The 18,904-nt window shown below is 50.2% G+C and overlaps 1 protein-coding gene across 4 annotated transcripts in view; it reads left to right on the top strand.

The window, feature by feature from the left end:
• Window positions 1-5,169: 5,169 nt before the first annotated feature.
• Window positions 5,170-18,904, top strand: part of LOC147117491 (transferrin receptor protein 1-like) — a 68,327-nt gene continuing 54,592 nt past the window's right edge. Inside the window, exon 1 of one of the 4 annotated variants that reach the window (XM_085988516.1) lies at window positions 5,170-5,270. The gene's annotated coding sequence lies outside the window, so the exon portion shown is untranslated. Of the gene's footprint in view, window positions 5,327-9,935; window positions 11,349-18,904 lie in introns of those variants that run through there. The other 3 variants (XM_085988512.1, XM_085988513.1, XM_085988514.1) reach the window with 3 other exon arrangements.

The following is an 18,904-nucleotide window of genomic DNA, read 5'->3' as shown; positions in this document are numbered from 1 at the left end:
CAACATAGCTGATTACCTGACCATGGTAAAGGATAACAAACTGAGAAGAACCTTGACAAGGTACAGACTTAGCGAACATAGCCTAGCGATCGAAAAAGGCAGACACAGGCAGACCAGGCTGCCAAGAGAGGACAGGATATGCTCTCACTGCAGTCAGGGAGTGGTGGAGACAGAGATGCACTTCCTCACAGCTTGTGGAAAATATCAGGGCATCAGGGAGAATTTCTACCAAAAATTCTCACAAATATGCCCTGATTTCAGAAATCTGAGTGACAACCAAAAACTCCCATTCCTACTGGGAGAGGAGAGAAACTGTATAACACTGGCGGCACACTATGTTACAGCTTGCCATGAACAGAGGGACAACCAGTAAACTAAGAAAAGAATATATATAAACAATGCGAATGTATATTTATACACTCAGGGATATACCTGTTTATACACTGTATGAATAGAACTGCGTTTATGTGCTAAACCATAAATGTATTTTGATGCTTTGGCAACATAAGATGTAACTTATCATGCCAATAAAGCGATTTGAATTGTGAATTGTGAATTGGGAGGGGGAGGGGAGAGGGGGGGGGAGGGGAGAGGAAGGGGGGGGAGGGGAGGGGGGGAGAGGAGGGGGAGGGGGGGAGGGGGGGAGAGGAGGGGGAGGGGGGGAGGGGAGAGGAGGAGGGGGGAGGGGAGAGGAGGAGGAGGGGGAGGGGAGAGGAGGGGGAGGGGAGAGGAGGGGGAGGGGGGAGGGGAGAGGAGGGGGAGGGGAGAGGGGGGAGGGGAGAGGGGGGAGGGGAGAGGAGGGGGAGGGGGGAGAGGAGGGGGAGGGGAGAGGAGGGAGGGGGGAGGGGAGGGGAGAGGAGGGGGAGGGGAGAGGAGGGGGAGGGGAGAGGAGGGGGAGGGGAGAGGAGAGGAGGGGGAGGGGAGAGGAGAGGAGGGGGAGGGGAGGGGAGAGGAGAGGGGGGAGGGGAGAGGAGAGGGGGGAGGGGAGAGGAGAGGGGGGAGAGGAGAGGGGGGAGGGGAGAGAGGGGGGGGGAGGGGAGAGGGGGGGGGGGAGGGGAGAGGGGGGGAGGAGAGGGGAGAGGGAGGGGAGGAGGGGAGGAGGGGGAGGGGAGAGGAGGGGGAGGGGAGAGGAGGGGGAGGGGAGAGGAGGGGGAGGGGGGAGAGGAGGGGGAGGGGGAGGGGAGAGGAGGGGGAGGGGGAGGGGAGAGGAGGGGGAGGGGGAGGGGAGGAGGGGAGAGGAGGGGGAGGGGGAGAGGAGGGGGAGGGGGAGGGGAGGGGAGGAGGGGAGAGGAGGGGGAGGGGGAGAGGAGGGGGGAGGGGGAGGGGGGGAGGGGGAGAGGGGGGGGAGGGGGGAGGGGAGAGAGGGAGGGGGGAGGGGAGGAGGGGGAGGGGGGAGGGGAGTGGAGGGGGAGGGGGGAGGGGAGTGGAGGGGGAGGGGAGAGAGGGGGGAGGGGAGAGAGGGGGGAGGGGAGGGGGGAGGGGAGTGGAGGAGGAGGGGGAGGGGGAGGGGGGAGAGGAGGGGGGAGGGGGAGAGGAGGGGGAGGGGGGAGAGGAGGGGGAGGGGGAGGGAGAGGAGGGGGAGGGGGAGGGGAGAGGAGGGGGTGGGGAGAGGAGGGGGAGGGGGAGGGGAGAGGAGGGGGGAGGGGAGAGGAGGGGGAGGGGGAGGGGAGAGGAGGGGGAGGGGAGAGGAGGGGGTGGGGAGGGGAGAGGAGGGGGTGGGGAGGGGAGAGGAGGGGGAGAGGAGGAGGGGGAGCGGAGGGGAGAGGAGGGGAGGGAGAGGAGAGGGGGGGGGGAGAGGAGGAGGAGGGGGAGGGGAGAGGAGGGGGAGGGGAGAGGAGGGGGAGGGGGAGAGGAGGGGGAGGGGGAGGGGAGAGGAGGGGGAGGGGGAGGGGAGAGGAGGGGGAGGGGGAGAGGAGGGGGAGAGGAGGGGGAGGGGAGAGGAGGGGGAGGGGAGGGGGAGAGGAGGGGGAGGGGGAGGGGAGAGGAGGGGGAGGGGGAGGGGAGAGGAGGGGGAGGGGGAGGGGAGAGGAGGGGGAGGGGAGAGGAGGGGGAGGGGAGAGGGAGGAGAGGGGGAGGGGGAGGGGAGAGGGGAGGGGAGAGGGAGGGGGAGGGGAGAGGAGGGGGGGAGGGAGAGGAGGAGGAGGGGGGAGGGAGAGGAGGAGGAGGGGGAGGGGAGAGGAGGGAGAGGCGGGGAGGGGGAGAGGCGGGGAGGGGAGAGGGAGGGGGAGGGGAGAGGAGGGGGGAAGGGAGAGGAGGGGGAGGGGAGAGGAGGAGGAGGGAGAGGAGGAGGAGGGGGAGGGGAGAGGAGGGAGAGGCGAGGAGGGGGAGGAGGGGGAGAGGAGGGGGGGGAGAGGAGGGGGAGAGGAGGGGGAGGGGAGAGGAGGGGAGGGGAGAGGAGGGGGAGGGGAGGAGAGAGGGAGGGGGAGGAGAGAGGGAGGGGGAGGGGAGAGGGAGGGGGAGGGGAGAGGAGGGGGGAAGGGAGAGGAGGGGGGAGGGAGAGGCGGGGAGGGGGGGGGGAGGGGAGGGGAGAGGGAGGGGGGGGGAGGGGAGGGGAGAGGGAGGGGGAGGGAGAGGAGGGGAGGGGAGAGGAGGGGGAGGGGAGAGGAGGGAGAGGCGGGGAGGGGGAGAGGCGGGGAGGGGGAGGGGGAGGGGAGGGGGAGGGGGAGAGGAGGGGGAGGGGGGGGAGGGGAGAGGAGGGGGAGGGGAGAGGAGGGGGAGGGGGAGAGGAGGGGGAGGGGGAGTGGGAGAGGAGGGGGAGTGGGAGAGGAGGGGGAGGGGGAGTGGGAGAGGAGGGGGAGGGGGAGTGGGAGAGGAGGGGGAGGGGGAGGAGGAGGGGGAGGGGGAGAGGAGGGGGAGGGGAGAGGAGGGGGAGGGGAGAGGAGGGGGAGGGGAGAGGAGGAGGAGGGGGAGAGGGAGAGGGGGGGAGAGGGGGTGGGGGGGGAGAGGGAGGGGAGGGGGAGAGGGAGGGGGAGTGGGAGAGGAGGAGGAGGGGGAGAGGAGGGGGAGGGGGGAGAGGAGAGGAGGGGGAGGGGAGGGGGGCGAGAGAGGGGGGAGGGGAAGAGGGGGAGGGGTGGGGGGGAGGAGAGGGGTGAGAGGGGGGAGGGTGGAGTGGGGGTGGGGGAGGGGAGAGGGTGTGATGGAGGGGAGAGGGGGTGGGAGAGGTGGGGAGAGGGGGTGGGGGGAGGTGAGAGGGGGTGGGGGAGGGGAGAGGGGGGTGGGGGAGGGGAGAGGGTGGGGGGAGGGGAGAGGGTGGGGAGGGGGGTGGGGGAGGGGAGAGGGTGGGGAGGGGGGTGGGGGAGAGGGGGTGGGGAGGGGGAGGGGGGTGGGGGAGAGGGAGTGGGGAGGGGGGGTGGGGGAGTGGGGAGGGGGGTGGGGGAGGGGGAGAGGGGGTGGGGGAGAGTGGGGGAGAGGGAGGGGGTGGGGGGAGAGTGGGGGAGGGAGTGGGGGAGGGGGTTGGGAGAGGGGGTTGGGAGAGGGGGTGGGTTAGGGGGGATGGGTTAGGGGGAGGGGTGGGGGAGGGGAGAGGGTGTGGGTTGGAGGGGAGAGGGGGTGGGTTACGGGGGAGGGGAGAGGGGGTGGGTTAGGGGGGAGGGGGTGGGTTAGTGGGGAGGGGAGAGGGGGGGAGGGGATAGTGGGGGAGGAGACGGGGAGGGGGGAGGGGAGAGTGGGAGAGGGGCTGGGTTGGAGGGGGAGAGGGTGGGTTAGTGGGGTGGGTTAGGGGGGAGGGGAGAGGGGGTGGGTTGGGGGGAGGGGAGAGGGGGTGGGTTAGGGGGGAGGGGAGAGGGGGTGGGTTAGCGGGGAGTCCAAAATTGAACAAACCACTAACTACACATACTTGGGCTTAAAAATCAGTTCTACGGGAAATTTTCATCTGGCTGTGAATGAACTGAAAGAGAAAGCAAGAAGGGCTTTCTATGCCATTATAAAATCAATCCAAATAGAAATCCCAATTAGCATTTGGCTCAAAATTTTTAAATCAGTAATTGAACCAATTGCACTCTATGGCAGTGAGGTGTGGGGACCGCTAACACAACAAGAATTTGCAAAATGGGAAAACACAACAATTGAGATCCTACATGCAGAATTCTGTAAAAGTATCCTCCGGACTCAAAGGAAAACCGTAAACAATGCATGCAGGACAGAACTAGGCCAATATCCATTAATAATCACTATCCAAAAAAGGGCCACCAAATTTTGGAAACACCTAAAAATGAGCAACCCCCACTGCTATCATTACGAAGCCCTGAAATGCCAAGAGAGGACCATAAAGAAGAATACCCTCAGTCAACTAGTCCTGGGACTCAGTGAAGTAACTACTAACACTACTAACAATAACCAGCCCCAGGACAGTGACAGCGTAACACAAAGAATTTGACCCAACACAATCGTCACGAAGCAAAAGGAAAAATATCTGTCATATTGGGCAGAAACAACAAAAACCCAAAACAAACTCAATTGCTACTTGGCCCTAAACAGACAATACAGCATGGCTGATTACCTGACCATGGTAAAGGATAGCAAACTGAGAAACACCTTGACAATGTACAGACTTAGTGAACATAGCCTGGCGATCGAAAAAGGTAGACACAGGCAGACCCGGCTACCAAGAGAGGACAGGATATGCTCTCACTGCAGTCAGGGAGTGGTGGAGACAGAGATGCACTTCCTCACAGCTTGTAGAAAATATCAGGGCATAAGGGAGAATTTCTACCCAAAATTCACAAAAATATGCCCGGAATTCAGAAATTTGAATGACGACCAAAAACTCCCATACCTACTAGGGGAAGAGAGAAATTGTGTAACCTTAGCGGCACACTATGTTACAGCTTGCCATAAACAGAGGGACAACCACTAAATATAAGAAGAGTATATACAAATTATATGAATGTATATTTATACACTCAGGGATATATCTGTTTATACACTGTATGGATAGATCTGTATTTTTCTGTACAACCATGAATGTTTTTTGATGCTTTGGCAACATAAGATGTACCTTGTCATCATGCCAATAAAGCGATTTGAATTTGAATTTGAGAGGGGGTGGGTGGGGAGAGGGTGTGGGTTAGTGGGTTAGGGGGGAGGGGAGAGGGGGTAGGTTAGGGGGAGGAGCTTCCAGTTGAACAGCTGCCGCTGCCGATTGGCGCGAGCTGAGTTTCACGCGTCAGTACTTCCGGTCGGCGTCCGTGGAAGTGACGTGAGGCGGGAGGTTGCTCGCCCGGCGGTGGTGAAGGACGGTCATTCGTGAAAGGTCGGCGAACTGGTGGCAGGTGAGAGCGAGCTGGAGCTGTCGAGTGGGGCATCGTTCCCCGGGGTGAGGGTGAGGGTAAGAAAGAAAGAGAGAGAGAACGAGGGAGCCGGGGGGTGGAGAGGGAGAGAGTGAGTGTGTGTCAGAGGCTGTACTGCATGGGAATTTTAAATATTCTTAGTCGTTAATTCTGATGCCTAAACTCTGCTGATTGTTCAACCACTTGCTCTGGAGAAGTGAAGGTGAAGAATTGGTCCTTTGGTTTAAAACTTTTTCTTTCCTGAGGGAACGCGGGGCAGGTTTGTTGTAATTTTTATCTGATGTTACGGTGCAACATCGGAAAGAGACTGCACGGTGCATACTGATTGGTCAAAGCAGTTGCTGCGAAATCAGGAGATGCATTTAACTGGTTATTATAACTGAAGCACTCACTCCCTTCTCTCAGTGCAAAGCTTTCTATAGTGTTACAACCCAGCGAATTAGCCCGAAATATATCTTATGTTCTTATATTTCCTACATCTACGATTTTATTTGCGTTACGGTTGAAGGAAGGCACGCGTTGTATCAAATTAGTACATAAGCAACTCCCATGCTCAGTTTTACTGACCCCCACACCTTTTTATTGAGGCTAATTTTGGGAGACTTGATTTTGCTGATGTATTTAAATTTTATAATTGATTTTCTCCACATTGAAAATGTTCTGTACAGTTGATGCAACTTCATTAGAACAAGAATCGAAATGATTCAAGAAGAATGTTCTGGTAATATGAAAGAATGACCTTGCATTGCCACTTCTCACGTCTACAGGTTGCCCTGAAGCGTTGTACAGCCAATACATTACTTTTTGAAGTGTAATAACTGTAGCAGCCAATTTGCACACAATTCAGTCCCACAAACCGCAATGAGATAAATAACTAGATAATCTAGTAAATCTTGTAAACTAGATAATGTTTTGTTGAGGGATAAATGGTGGCCAGGACACCACCTTTATTTACTCTTCAAATAGTGTCATGGAATCTTTTGCATCAACGTGAGAAGGCAGATAGGGCCGTGGTTTAACGTCTCCTCTGAAAGACTGCATCTCTGTCAGACAAGATTATGTACTCAAGTCTCTGGAGTGGTACTTCAACCCACAACTTTCTGACTCGGAGGAGAGCTAATACTGAGCCAAGGCTGATGCCAAAGAAAAATATAAGAAATGTTTTAAAAGGAACATGCTTTATTTTAAAGGTGTAAGTGTATTATGGTACAGGTCTTGAAATATTAACCCTTCATAAATTGTCCTTGGCTCCTCCTTATCAAGTTGCAGTAATGGGAGTCTTCTCTGTCACTGTACACATCAGAAATGGAATAAAAACAAATGCTGACAACACTTGGGAGAGACAAAAACAGAGTTAACATTTCAGATTGGTGACCTTTCATCAGAACTGGAAGAATTCAGAGATTTAACAGTTTATAAGCCAGTACAGAGCCTCTGGTAGAAAAACAATTTGGGGGCTCGGGGAGGGAGAAGAAGGAACAAAGAAAGGAGTGAGGGTTACTTGAACAACAAACAAAAAAACTCCGATTAAATCTGGGGCCTTTCTTGGCCTATATAGCTCAGTTCTAACTAGATGCAGCATTTTCCCTGTAATTCAGTCCGATGTGTTTACGGTCACTATTATAATCTAATTTTACCATCTCCAGATAACCTTCAGTAAATACCTGTAGTGAAAAGTTTTCTTGTGATTTAAGCTAGTTTACAGTGGTTTTTATCCACAGACATTAAAACTTAAAGAAAATTAGCTTCTAAAGCTTTGTTCTGTATGTGGTGCTGAATGCAAAAATTCAACTTTTAAACTTCACGGTGACTAGCTCCATTTCCTCGCTTGTGTTTTGAGCTTCCTTGATTTTTAGGCATGTTTTACACAACTATGTGAGGATTATCGTGCTGAAAGTCTCATTCTGTGCTGGTGCATACCAGTGAAGACTTGAAGCTAAAGGTGTTGGCTTATACACCCAGTGATAACTGTACACAAAGATATTGACTTTTCCCAGCAGAAGGCACTACTCGAGGCTGCAGGGACATTGTGTTGTACCTTTAGTTTCCAATTGTAGCAGATGTTAAGTGTTACACTAAAGAACATAAGAAATAGGAGCAGGAGTAGGCAATTTGGCCCTTTGAGCCTGCTCTGCCATTCAACAAGATTATGGATGATCATCTATCTCATCTCCACTTTCCAGCACTACAACAACTTGTATTTATATAGCGCCTTTAATGTAGTAAAACGTTCCTATAATCCCTTGATTCCCATAATATTCAAAAATCTATCGATCTCTGTCTTGAATATACTCAATGACTGAGCCTCCACAGCCCTCTGGGGTAGAGAAATTCCAAAGATTCACCACCCTCAGTGAAGAAATTTCTCCTCATCTCAGTCCTAAATGGCTGACCCCTTATTCTGAGACTGTGACCCCTGGTTCTAGACTCCCCAGCCAGGGGAAATATCCTTCAGGCATCTACCCTGTCAAGCCCTGTAAGAATTTTGTATGTTTCAATGAGATCACCTCTCATCTAAACTAGTCTAGAGAATATAGGCCTAGTCCACTCAATCTCTCCTCATAGGACAATCCCCCCCCCATCCCAGGAATCAATCTGGTGAACCTTCATTGCATTCCCTCTATGGCAAGTATATCCTTCTCTCTATTTAAAAAATACTCTGCTTTTCTATTTTTCCTACCAAAGTGGATAACTTCACATTTCTGCACATTATATTCCATTTGCTATGTTCTTGCCCACTACTTAGCCATTTCGGACAAGTAATTGGTAGGCAATAAGTTCCATACATGTACATAATTATTTTGAAGTGACTTTGGATCATGTAATTTGTTAATCCAGAGAGAAGTGGATTATTTTTGCCATGTATATAGTTACGGGAATTTTTTTTAAATTTATTTAATTTGAAAACATGGCAAGTGTAAAATTCTACCCTAAGTGTCATTCCAGGCTACATTAATACATGAGATTTCTTGAACCATTTTCTCATTACCCTGCCTTTCTTGAAGGTGGTGAGATTTATTCTGGAGGTAGTGTGCCATGCTTGCCTCAAGTGAACCTGAACAATATGCTCAGGTTATTTGACCATAGGGGAATGATGGACCCTGAACCTGTCCATAGTGAAATCCACACATGTACTTTCCAGCAGGGGCCACTGAACAATTAGCAGGAGCAGAAACTGTCTTCTCCTTCCCCTTCACCTGAAGCACATGAACACAAGTTCAATTAGAATCATAGAACTGTATTATTCACTTAACCCCATTCTCTTGCCCTTTCTCTATCCTTTTACACTTCAAATATTTATCCACTTCCCTTGCAGATTCTGCTACCATCACTGTTTCAGAGCCTTTTTCCCTTTATTCTTTGGTGCTCTTAAAGTTATGCTCACCAGTTGCTGATTCACTAGCCAGTGGAAATGATTTTCCCTATTTACCTTTATCAATTTTGAACTCTTGTCAGATTGCCTCTTAACTTTCTTTGGTCCCATGAAATTACCCTTAGCTTCTCTAGTGTCTCCTCATAGCTAAAGCTGCTCATTCAGTTATAATCTCGGTGAATTTCTTCTGCATCCTCTCCATGGCCTTGACATCCTTTCCAAAGTAAGGTGCCCAAAGCTGGATGCCATATTCTAACTACAACCTAATCAGCGTATGTATAGATTTATCATTGCCTCTTTGCTTTGGTACTCTGCCTCTGTTTATAAAACCATGATCTTGTATATTATTTGAACTGCTTTATCAACTTGTCCTTCCAGTTTTTGAGATCTGCTTATCTAAACCTCTAGGTATCTTTGCTTCTCTAATTCTTTTAAAGTTTCACCATTGAATATGTATGTCCTCCTTGTACTTCCTCCCAAAATGCATCATCTCGGTTCTGTTAAATTTAATTTGCTATCTATTTGGCAAGTTTACTAAAATAAGATCACTTAGTGATTTTTTACAGTTAACCACTACCCCATATTTGTCATTGACCACATAGCCGCAGCATAACTAAGACCACCTATTTCCATCTCCGCCCTTGCCTCAACTCATCCGCTGCTGAAACCCTCATCCATGCCTTTGTTACCTCTAGACTTGGCTATTCCAACACGCTCATGGCTGCAACACACCCGTGGCTGGGTTCCCACATTCTACCTTACGTAAACGTGAGGTGATCCAAAACTCGGTTGCCCGTGTCCTAACTCACACCAAGTCCCGTTCGCCCATCACCCCTGTGCTCGCTGACCTACATTGGCTCCCGGTTAAGCAACGCCTCAATTTCAAAATTCTCATCATTGTTTTCAAATCCCGCCATGGCCTCAACCCTCCCTATCTCTGTAATCTCCTCCAGCCCCGCAATCTAATCCCCGCCCCCACCCCAAGATATCTGCGTTCCTCTAATTCTGCCCTCTTGAGCATCCCTGATTATAATTGCTGAACCATTGGTGGCCGTGCCTTCTGTTGCCTAGGCCCTAAGCTTTGGAATTCCCTACCTAAACCTCGCTACCTCTAAGACGCTCTGTAAAACCTATCTCTGACCAAGTTTTTGGTCACCTGCCCTAATTTCTCCTTATGTGGCTGTCATTTTTTTCTTATACTACTCCTGTGAAGTGCCTTTTGGATGTTTTACTATGTTAAAGGCACTATATAAATACAAGTTGTTGTTGTTTGTAAATTGTTATTGTATCTTCTGAACCCACATCCAGATCTTGTATAAAAATAGATATCTATAAATGTTGATTATTTGTGGGATTGCACATTGGGAGTCAAGATCAAGTGTAGTCCGGGTGAAGTGGGGTTAGCGAGTGGGGAATAATGTTTGTGCCGATATAATTCTGTCCCCATCTTGTTCATAGGTGCTCATACATTGTTAATTTTATATTTCTATTACAAATTTGTATGTCCACATTGATAGTGCAAACTGCCTCTGTAAATTGTTCTGTAATTACATTCTCCAGCCATTTGCAGTACTTCCACTGGCAGGAGAGTACAAGTGCAGCATGGCAAATTTACATCGGCAGTTTCTGTTACAATTATGAAAATAGGAATTTGATGGAAAAGTTGACAGTACACACAACTAAGATCTTTTTTAATATATTGGATAAATATTGAGCAATTGTCCCAACACTAATCAATGTTTACATCCCTACAGTGTGGAAAAACCTCCATTAACCACTACTTTCTTTCAGCCAACTTTTGATCCATGCTGCCACATTACCATTAACACCTTGTGCTTTAATTTTAAATCTCATGAAGCACCGTATCAACTGTCTTTTGAAAATCCATACACATAATATCCACTGCATTTTTCTTACTGGTAAACTTACTTCCTCCAGAACTCAATTAAATTTGTCATTCCTAAATTGCCTTTTACAATTCCATGCTGGCTGCCCTTAATCCATGTCTTTCTAGGTGCGTAATACTGTGTTATGGCCTCTACAAGCTCAACTAATAATATTGGGCAGACTGGTCTACAGTTATCTAGTGTATCCTTTTTTGCCTTTTTGTATGGAGGTTTTACATTGATAACCCTTCAAACCTCTTGCAACCTCTGTGTGCAAGGATTGGTGAAAGTTAGTGGTTAAAGCCTCTGCTATGTCTCCCTCTGACTTATACCGATCAATTTGGGGACTTCCTGGTGTAACACTACACCATTTGGAACTGTGAGCTATTGCTAAAGCCTCGTCAGAATCAGTTAATATTTTGAGTGGTAAAGAACTGCTTTTGAAATTTATCCGTTTGGTCGATTTTAATATGAAAAAAATCACATCCAAGTCTGGACATAATCCTGGTTACTTCATACATGATTGGTAGAACACGTCAGTTTTCTTCTTTCATTCCTTCCATTCAAAATGCACTTCCTTTCCAATTAAATATTTCAGAGATGGTAAGCAAGGGAGGGAGGTCTCTTAAAAGAACATTGCATCCAATGCGAGGGCTGTGCATTGCAGAGAACCTATTAGGGAAACGCTGTCATTCTTAATTCGAGGTCATGTGAATTGCTTCCCGGGGTCGAAGTTCCTGTCGGTCCACGAGCCGTAGAAGGAAGCAGCATTTTTTCCCCCTAAATTGTATTTTTGATTAGGTAAGTGGAATGTGGTGTGGTAAATTCCCAGATTTTATGAATCGATTTTATACAGCGTTTCGAGTTGTATGGATTTATTGAAATGGATGACTTTATTTCCGTACTCTGAATTAAACACGTGCGATATGTACGGTTTCAATTCATTCGGTGGTAAAGGAAACGTGGATTTATATAAATTGTTTAAAGCTGTAGTTCTTTTTAAAGCTAAATTTGTTTAAAGCATTTCCATCTGGAAGCCCGATTCTGTGTAAGGACGACGGGCGACAGTCTCAACTATTTGAGTATTTATTAGCAAACGATACGGTCTTCGGGAGCAGCGTTTTCAGAGCCTGTGTTTTATTTGAAGTTGGCGTGAGAACAGGTAGGTGAAGATTTAGGCTGCAGTGCACGGGGTGGCATCCTGTAGACACACGTTTAATATCGTACCGCTTTAGTTTCAATTACCTATGGCGACCACAAATATCGATAATAGCTTATGTACTTTTTCAGTTGGGCTTTGTATTGGTATGGTGAGAAATATTTCAGTTTACTTCCGATTAGGGATATGGAATTTGTTATCTACCTATCTATGGATTGTTAAATGCTTTTAGGTATGAGCACTCCGTTTATTCCAGGAAACCCCCACCCCAATAAGAGAACTATTTCTGTTCCGAGGTGTGGAGAGCGTTAATAGTGCCAACTTGGCAGATACATTCTCCGAGGGGAGTGGGGTTGGTAGATTATCTTGCAATGGCAGTAATTCAGTGTGTTGCAGCTGCTTAATGCTGTAGTCGATCAGTCTTTGATTTCTAGGCATGGGACTCTGTCTCTGGCTGTCCCACGTCAGAAAATGTCTTGATGATGCTTCACCTACTTGGATTTTACGTCAGAAAATGTCTTGATGATGCTTCACCTACTTGGATTTTAATGCTTCCAACTTCAGGTTGCCCAGCGCAGCTCTGAGCATACAAATGCAAGTATTTAATGTCCTGTAGTGTTGGCTTGGTTCAGTTGGTAGCACTCATCATCCCTGAGTTAGAAGGTTGTATTCAAGCCCTGCACCACAACTGAGAGTCTGTAATCTAGGTGGGCACTCCCTATAACTGGAGGTGCCATCCTCTGGATGAGATGTTAAACTGAAATTTAGCCTGCCTGTTTAGGTGAGTATTAAAGATCCTGTGACACTCCTCAAAGAGAAATAGGGTGTACTGGCCAATATTCTTCCCTCAGACAGGAACACCAGATTAACTGCACGTTCATCCAATTGCTGTTTCTGGAATGTGTGCAACGTGGCTGCAACATTTGCCGTCATAGCTAATTCATTGGCCCAAAAATTCCTTTAACTGGTCAACGAACAGCACCTGCTGTTAGTTAGACTTGCCCGTGCCCACTTAATCCCCATGATATCATGGCCCAGAAATTGGTGTCGGGGGCTTCCTGCGGGTGCAAGCCCCCGACCTACACTTACCTAGCACGCCGACAGTTGAAGCCTGGCCCTGCGTGGATTTCCTGTCAGTGGCCCGGTTCAGCTCCCGGCGTGCTGTGCTTGCGTGACCCAGCGGCGTAGTTAGTTCGATGAGCCGGCTGGGATCATGTGAGCACTGGGCAACCAATGGGAGGTTGCAAAAGTTCATTCATGAGTTTGATAGTAAGAAATGTCAAACTCATGAAAACTCCGGGTGCCCAAAACAGTACTTAAACTTCAAATAAAAGTTTTAAAAAATCCCACTACTTAAATGAACTATTAATAACTGTAAAAAAACTAATTTAAACAATTATTCAAATTTTTGAATTTTTTTTTTAACAAATCTGATCTAAAAATACACTTACACGTTACTGTAAATTCTTTAAAAATAATAAACCTGTGGGAAAAAAATTCTAACTTTAATTGATGGACCAATTACCTTTTAAAACTAAGTACTTACGTCTGCTTTTTTCTCGCGTAAAAACTGGAGGCCTTATCGCACGGGCAACCCTGTTATTAAAAAAAATATAGGAATTTCAGCGCGCACGCGCAGACTCCTGCGCACACGCGTTCCACCTCTGAACCCCTTGGTTCAGAGGAAAGGAAATGCCGGTTTTCCACACATGCGTTGTGCATGCTGAAACCTGGCACTTCCATTGGGCCCGCGCGTGAGTACGCGGTGCTGGCCCGCCCGCGCGTGAGTACGCGGTGCTGGCCCGCCCGCGCGTGAGTACGCGGTGCTGGCCCGCCCGCGCGTGAGTACGCGGTGCTGGCCCGCCCGCGCGTGCGTACGCGGTGCTGGCCCGCCCGCGCGTGCGCGGTGCTGGCCCGCCCGCGCGTGCGTGCGTGCGCGGTGCTGGCCCGCCCGCGCGTGCGTGCGTGCGCGGTGCTGGCCCGCCCGCGCGTGCGTGCGTGCGCGGTGCTGGCCCGCCCGCGCGTGCGTGCGTGCGCGGTGCTGGCCCGCCCGCGCGTGCGTGCGTGCGTGCGCGGTGCTGGCCCGCGCGTGCGTGCGTGCGCGGTGCTGGCCCGCCCGCGCGTGCGTGCGTGCGCGGTGCTGGCCCGCCCGCGCGTGCGTACGCGAATTACTGGGCCTTTATGTGGCAAGTTGATGTAAGTGAGATGGAAATGCCACAGCGCCCTCTATAGGGCATCTGGGATCTGAGTGAACAGGGTAAGTAACTAAATAACAACAGAAAACGCTGGAAAAACTCAGCAGGCCAGGGCAGCATCCGTGGAGAGAGAAACCGAGTTAACGTTTCAGGTGGAAGACCTTTTGTCAGAACTGAGAAAAAAGCAGGAATTGAAACAGATTAAAAAGGGAAACTGAAAGCGATGAAGATGAACAAGGTTGAAGAGCCAAACAGAGATCCCGTCGAAGAGATGAGCAGGACTTCTTCAAGGTGGGCCTCTTCTAGGAATGCCCACCTTGAAGAAGTTATGCTCTAATAGGCGTCCTTGTACATGAATCACAGAAAGCTAACATGCAGGTACGGAAAGCAAATGGTATGTTAGCTTTTGTTACAAAGGGATTAGAGTATAAGAGTAAAGTCTTACTATTATGTAGGGCATTGGTGAGGCCACACCTGGAGTACTGTGTACAATTCTGGTCTATCTAAGGAAAGACATACTTGCCTTAGAGGGAGTGCAACGAAGGTTCACTAGACTAGTTTCTGGGATGAGGGGATTGCCCTAATGAGAGATTGAGTAGCTTCGGCCTATATTCCCTGGAGTTTAGAAGAATGAGAGGTGATCTCGTTGAAACATACAAGATTCTTGCGGGCTTGGCAGGGTTAATGCTGAGAAACGGTTTCCCCTGGCTGGGGAATCTAGAACACCGGGTCACCGTCTCAGAATAAGGGCTCAGTCATTTAGGATTGAGATGAGGAGAAATTTCTTCACTCAAAGGGTTGTGAATCTTTGGATTCTCTACCCCAGAGAGTTGTGGGTGCTCAGTTGTTGAGTATATTCAAGACAAAGGTCGATAAATTTTTGGGAATTGGGGGAAGGTGGATTTGAGGTAGAAGATCAGCCATGTTCTTGTTGAATGGTGGAGCAGGCTCAAAGGGCCAAATGACTACTCCAGCTCCTAGTTCTTGTGTTCTTATGTATCCATTGTCCTTAACATTCACCTGTTCCATAATAATGAAGAAACACACAAAAAAGTCCTTTTTATTTGTTATCTTGCTAGGTTCCATCTCTTGAGCAGTGTTAATTCATAGACATTCTGAAGTAAAGTCAATTAAGCATTAATCATATACTGTAGAAGATGCTTAGTGCTGCCACTCATGGGAGTTGCATTTCAGTTGTACCATCTGGTGTAGGTATCTTGTTCTGCAAGGCAAACCAAACATCTAGATGTAAAGTGACTTCAAATTTATTTCAGACCATTTGTTTGTATTGGCATTTTTAGGGTAAAAAGATGCCAAACAAGAAGCTGAAATTCTGTTAAGAGTTCATAATACAAGTACAAATCATGATTCCAGTTGTGTAAACTTTAATGACTTCCACTGGTTCAGAAACGCTTGGCTTTTCAGCCAGCTACTCACAACATTTTGGATGTTATCTTATTGACAATGTGAACTTTCTATTGTCCATGACAACTTGAGTTGCATGCCATTTTATGAGGCAGACTTTGTGCTTCTCCTGCTCCAGTGTGTGGCTTGCTGAGTTATTTCCCCATGTGCTCAGAAAAATTTGCAAACAAAATCCTTGTTGAAAACTTTGCACATGTAGAAATTCATAGAATATTATAGACATGAGTCCATCCATCCTGTCACTTGTGCTGGCCTTCGGAGCTTATCCACGTAGTCCTGCACTTCTCCCCTTTTTAAATTTTCCTTTATCAAATAGTTATCTACTTCCCTTTTAAACACGATTCTGGATTCTTCTTTGAACATTGTGTCTGTCTGAGTATTCCATGTGCTAGTAACACTCTGCTTATCAACATTCTCCTAATTGCCGTTGCCCTTCGGTTATGATCTTAAATTTATGCCCTTTTGTTACTGATTCACAGACAAATGGAAATAGATCTTCATGCTTTTACCTTATTAAAACGCCTGGTAATCTGGAACACTTCTACTTGATTCCTCTTCAACTTCTTTGTGCTAATGAGAAGACTCCCAGTTTCTTTAGTCTTCTCGTAACTAAAGCCTCCAATCAGTGGCATAATCTAGTAAATCTCTGAAAATAAGGTGGCCTAAACTAGACACTATTCTAACAGGTTTGATCAGTTATTTGTTGGTTTAGAATTCCCTCTTTGCTTTTGTATTACAGTACCTCTTTTGTGTGTTATGTCCCTATTTACAAAATCTAGGATCCTTTTATAATTGCAAAATACTGCGGATGCTGGAAATCTGAAATAACAACAGAAAATGCTGGAAATACTCAGCAGGCCAGGCAGCATCCGTGGAGAGAGAAACCGAGTTAACGTTTCAGGTCTGGGACCCTTCATCAGAACTGGAAAAAGCTGGAGATGTAACATATTAAGCAGGTGCAGAGACGGGGGGGGTGGCGGTGGTTAGGAGGGGGGGAAGAAATAGAAAGAACATCCTGTACTTTTGTAAGAGGCAGGAAAGATGAAAATGTTGCAAATGGGAATGGCAAAAATCATACTGCATGAAAAACCGCTTTGCGGAACACCTCCGTTCAGTCCGTACGACTGACCCTGAGCTTCCTGTCCCTTTAATTCACCGCTTCACTCCCACTCTGATCTCTCGGTCCTCGGGCTATTGCATTGTTCCAATGAAGCTCAACGTAAGCTCGAGGAACAGCACCTCATCTTTCGATTGGGCACTTTGCAGCCTGCCGGACTCAACATTGAGTTCAACAATTTCAGATAATTATCCCTGCCCCCATTTTTCATGCAGTATGATTTTTGCCATTCCCATTTGCAACATTTTATCTTTCCTGCCTCTTACAAAAGTACAGGACGTTCTTTCTATTTCTTCCTCCCCTCCTAACCCCCCCCCCCCCCCCCCCCCATCTCTGCACCTGCTTAATATCTGTTACATTGTGGCGTTACCACATTGGGGAAACACTGTGTATGTAGATAAACCTGTATAATCCCCTTTTAACTGCTGTATTCCCCTCCCCCCGCAAGACAGTTGCAAGCTGAGAGGAATAAGGCATGTTCAGACTTACCTGCTGCTGAGAGAAGGAAAACCAATGAGGCTCCAGCAGGTGACCGATCCGTGAGTCATCACAGGTTCGCGGGCTTTACGAATTCAGTACTGTATGGTGAGAGTTGGAGTAAAGACCTATTTCTTGTAGCTCGCTGTGTTGCCTATTTCTTTACGCGGGAGACTGTAGTCTCCCACATTGGTGACCCCGAATGTTGGCGGCCGAAGCCCCCGACTCACGTAGCCCTACAGAGGCCAGCAACGACCCGACGGCAACCAGCAGCAGCCCGATGTTGGCCGGCGCCACGTCCTTGAAGATCCCCACCTTCTGGGAACACCAAGCACCAGCTTGGTTCGCGCACACGGAGGCCCAATTCACCCTTCGCAGGGTTCAAGACGATGAAGAAAGGTACCGCCACGTAGTCTCAGCACTAGCAAGCTCCACCGCCGCCGAAGTTCTCGACCTGCTGGGGAACCCACCACAGACCGGCAAGTACTCCACCATTAAGGGCCGCTTGCTGCAGGCTTACGGCCTGTCCGGGGAGGAGAGGGCCCGTAGGCTTCTTTCACTACCAGGCCTCGACGACTCTACCCCGACCCAGTTGATGAGCCGGATGCTTGCGCTCCTGGGCTCTGAACCGCAGTGCTTCTTGTTTGGGGCCCTTTTCCTCAGCAGGCACAGACTGCCCTCGCGGGGTCCCTGATCACGGACTGCGTACAACTGGCAGCCGCCGCGGACAAAGTCTTCGCCGTCGCCCAACTCGGCTGTGCAGCTGCGAGGCTCCCCGACACCACCGAGCGCGCGCCGCCACGCCAGGCCGCAGAACTATGCTACTACCACGCGCGTTTCGGCCACAAGGCCCAACGCTGCAGAGCACCCTGCTCTGTCGATCAAACCAAGATGGCTGCCCAGCCCCGCGCCGCCGTCTAGGCCCGCTCGACCGCACCCCCGCCGCCACGATGGCCATCGGCACCGCAGGTAAACTGCTGTACATAACCGACTCCCTTTCAGGGCGCAGATTCCTTTGCGACACCGGAACCCAATGCAGCATAATTCCTGCCTCCCAGCTCGACATCCAGGCAGGCTGCAGTGGCCCACCCCTCGTGGCGGCAAATGGCGCAGCCATCGCTACTTTTGGAAAGCGACGGGCCGAGGTTTGTTTCAACGGCCAGCGATTTACGTGGGATTTCGTGACGGCCTCGGTGGCACATCCCTTGCTGGGCGCCGATTTTCTTTGCGCCCACGGACTCCTGGTCGACGTCCGCGACAGGCGCCTGATCGACGCAGCAACTTTCGCTTCACTGGCCTGCCAGCAGAGCAACAGCCCGGCCCTCGTCTGGTCCTGCTCTGCCCCGGCGGATGACGACTACGCCCGCCTACTCGCAGATTTCCTGAGGCTCACACAACCGACCTTCTCAGCCGCGGCAGCCAAGCATGGTGTCGAGCACCACATCGCCACTACGGGACCACCAGTGTTCGCCCGAGCCAGACGCCTGGACCCAGCCAAGATGGCGGTGGCCAAGGAAGAATTCGCCACGATGGAGAAACTGGGCATCATCCGCTGCTCGAACAGCCCCTGGTCGTCCCCCCCTCCACATTGTGCCCAAGCCGGGCGGTGGCTGGCGCCCCTGCGGCGACTACAGACAGCTCAACGACGCCACCACGCCCGATAGATACCCCATTCCGCACATCCAAGACTTCTCGGCACACCTAGCAGGAAAGTCTGTCTTTTCCAAGGTCGACCTGATTCGCGGCTACCATTAGGTCCCCGTCCACCACGCAGACGTCCAGAAGACGGCAGTCATCACCCACTTCGGACTGTTCGAGTTCCTGCGCATGCCCTTAGGGCTCAAGAACGCCGCACAGGCCTTCCAACGGCTCATGGATTCCGTCCTACGGGACCTGAGCTTCCTGTTCGTCTATCTGGACGATATCCTCGTGGCCAGCACCAGCAAGGCCGAGCACATCGCGCATTTGCGCTCTCTCTTCCAGC

Source organism: Somniosus microcephalus, chromosome 5, assembly GCF_052327205.1.
Source record: "Somniosus microcephalus isolate GS21.2 chromosome 5, FLI_Smic_1.0, whole genome shotgun sequence".
In the NCBI taxonomy this organism is placed as follows: domain Eukaryota; kingdom Metazoa; phylum Chordata; class Chondrichthyes; order Squaliformes; family Somniosidae; genus Somniosus; species Somniosus microcephalus.
Note: the sequence above shows the minus strand (reverse complement) of the source record. Positions and strands in the feature narration are given on the sequence as shown.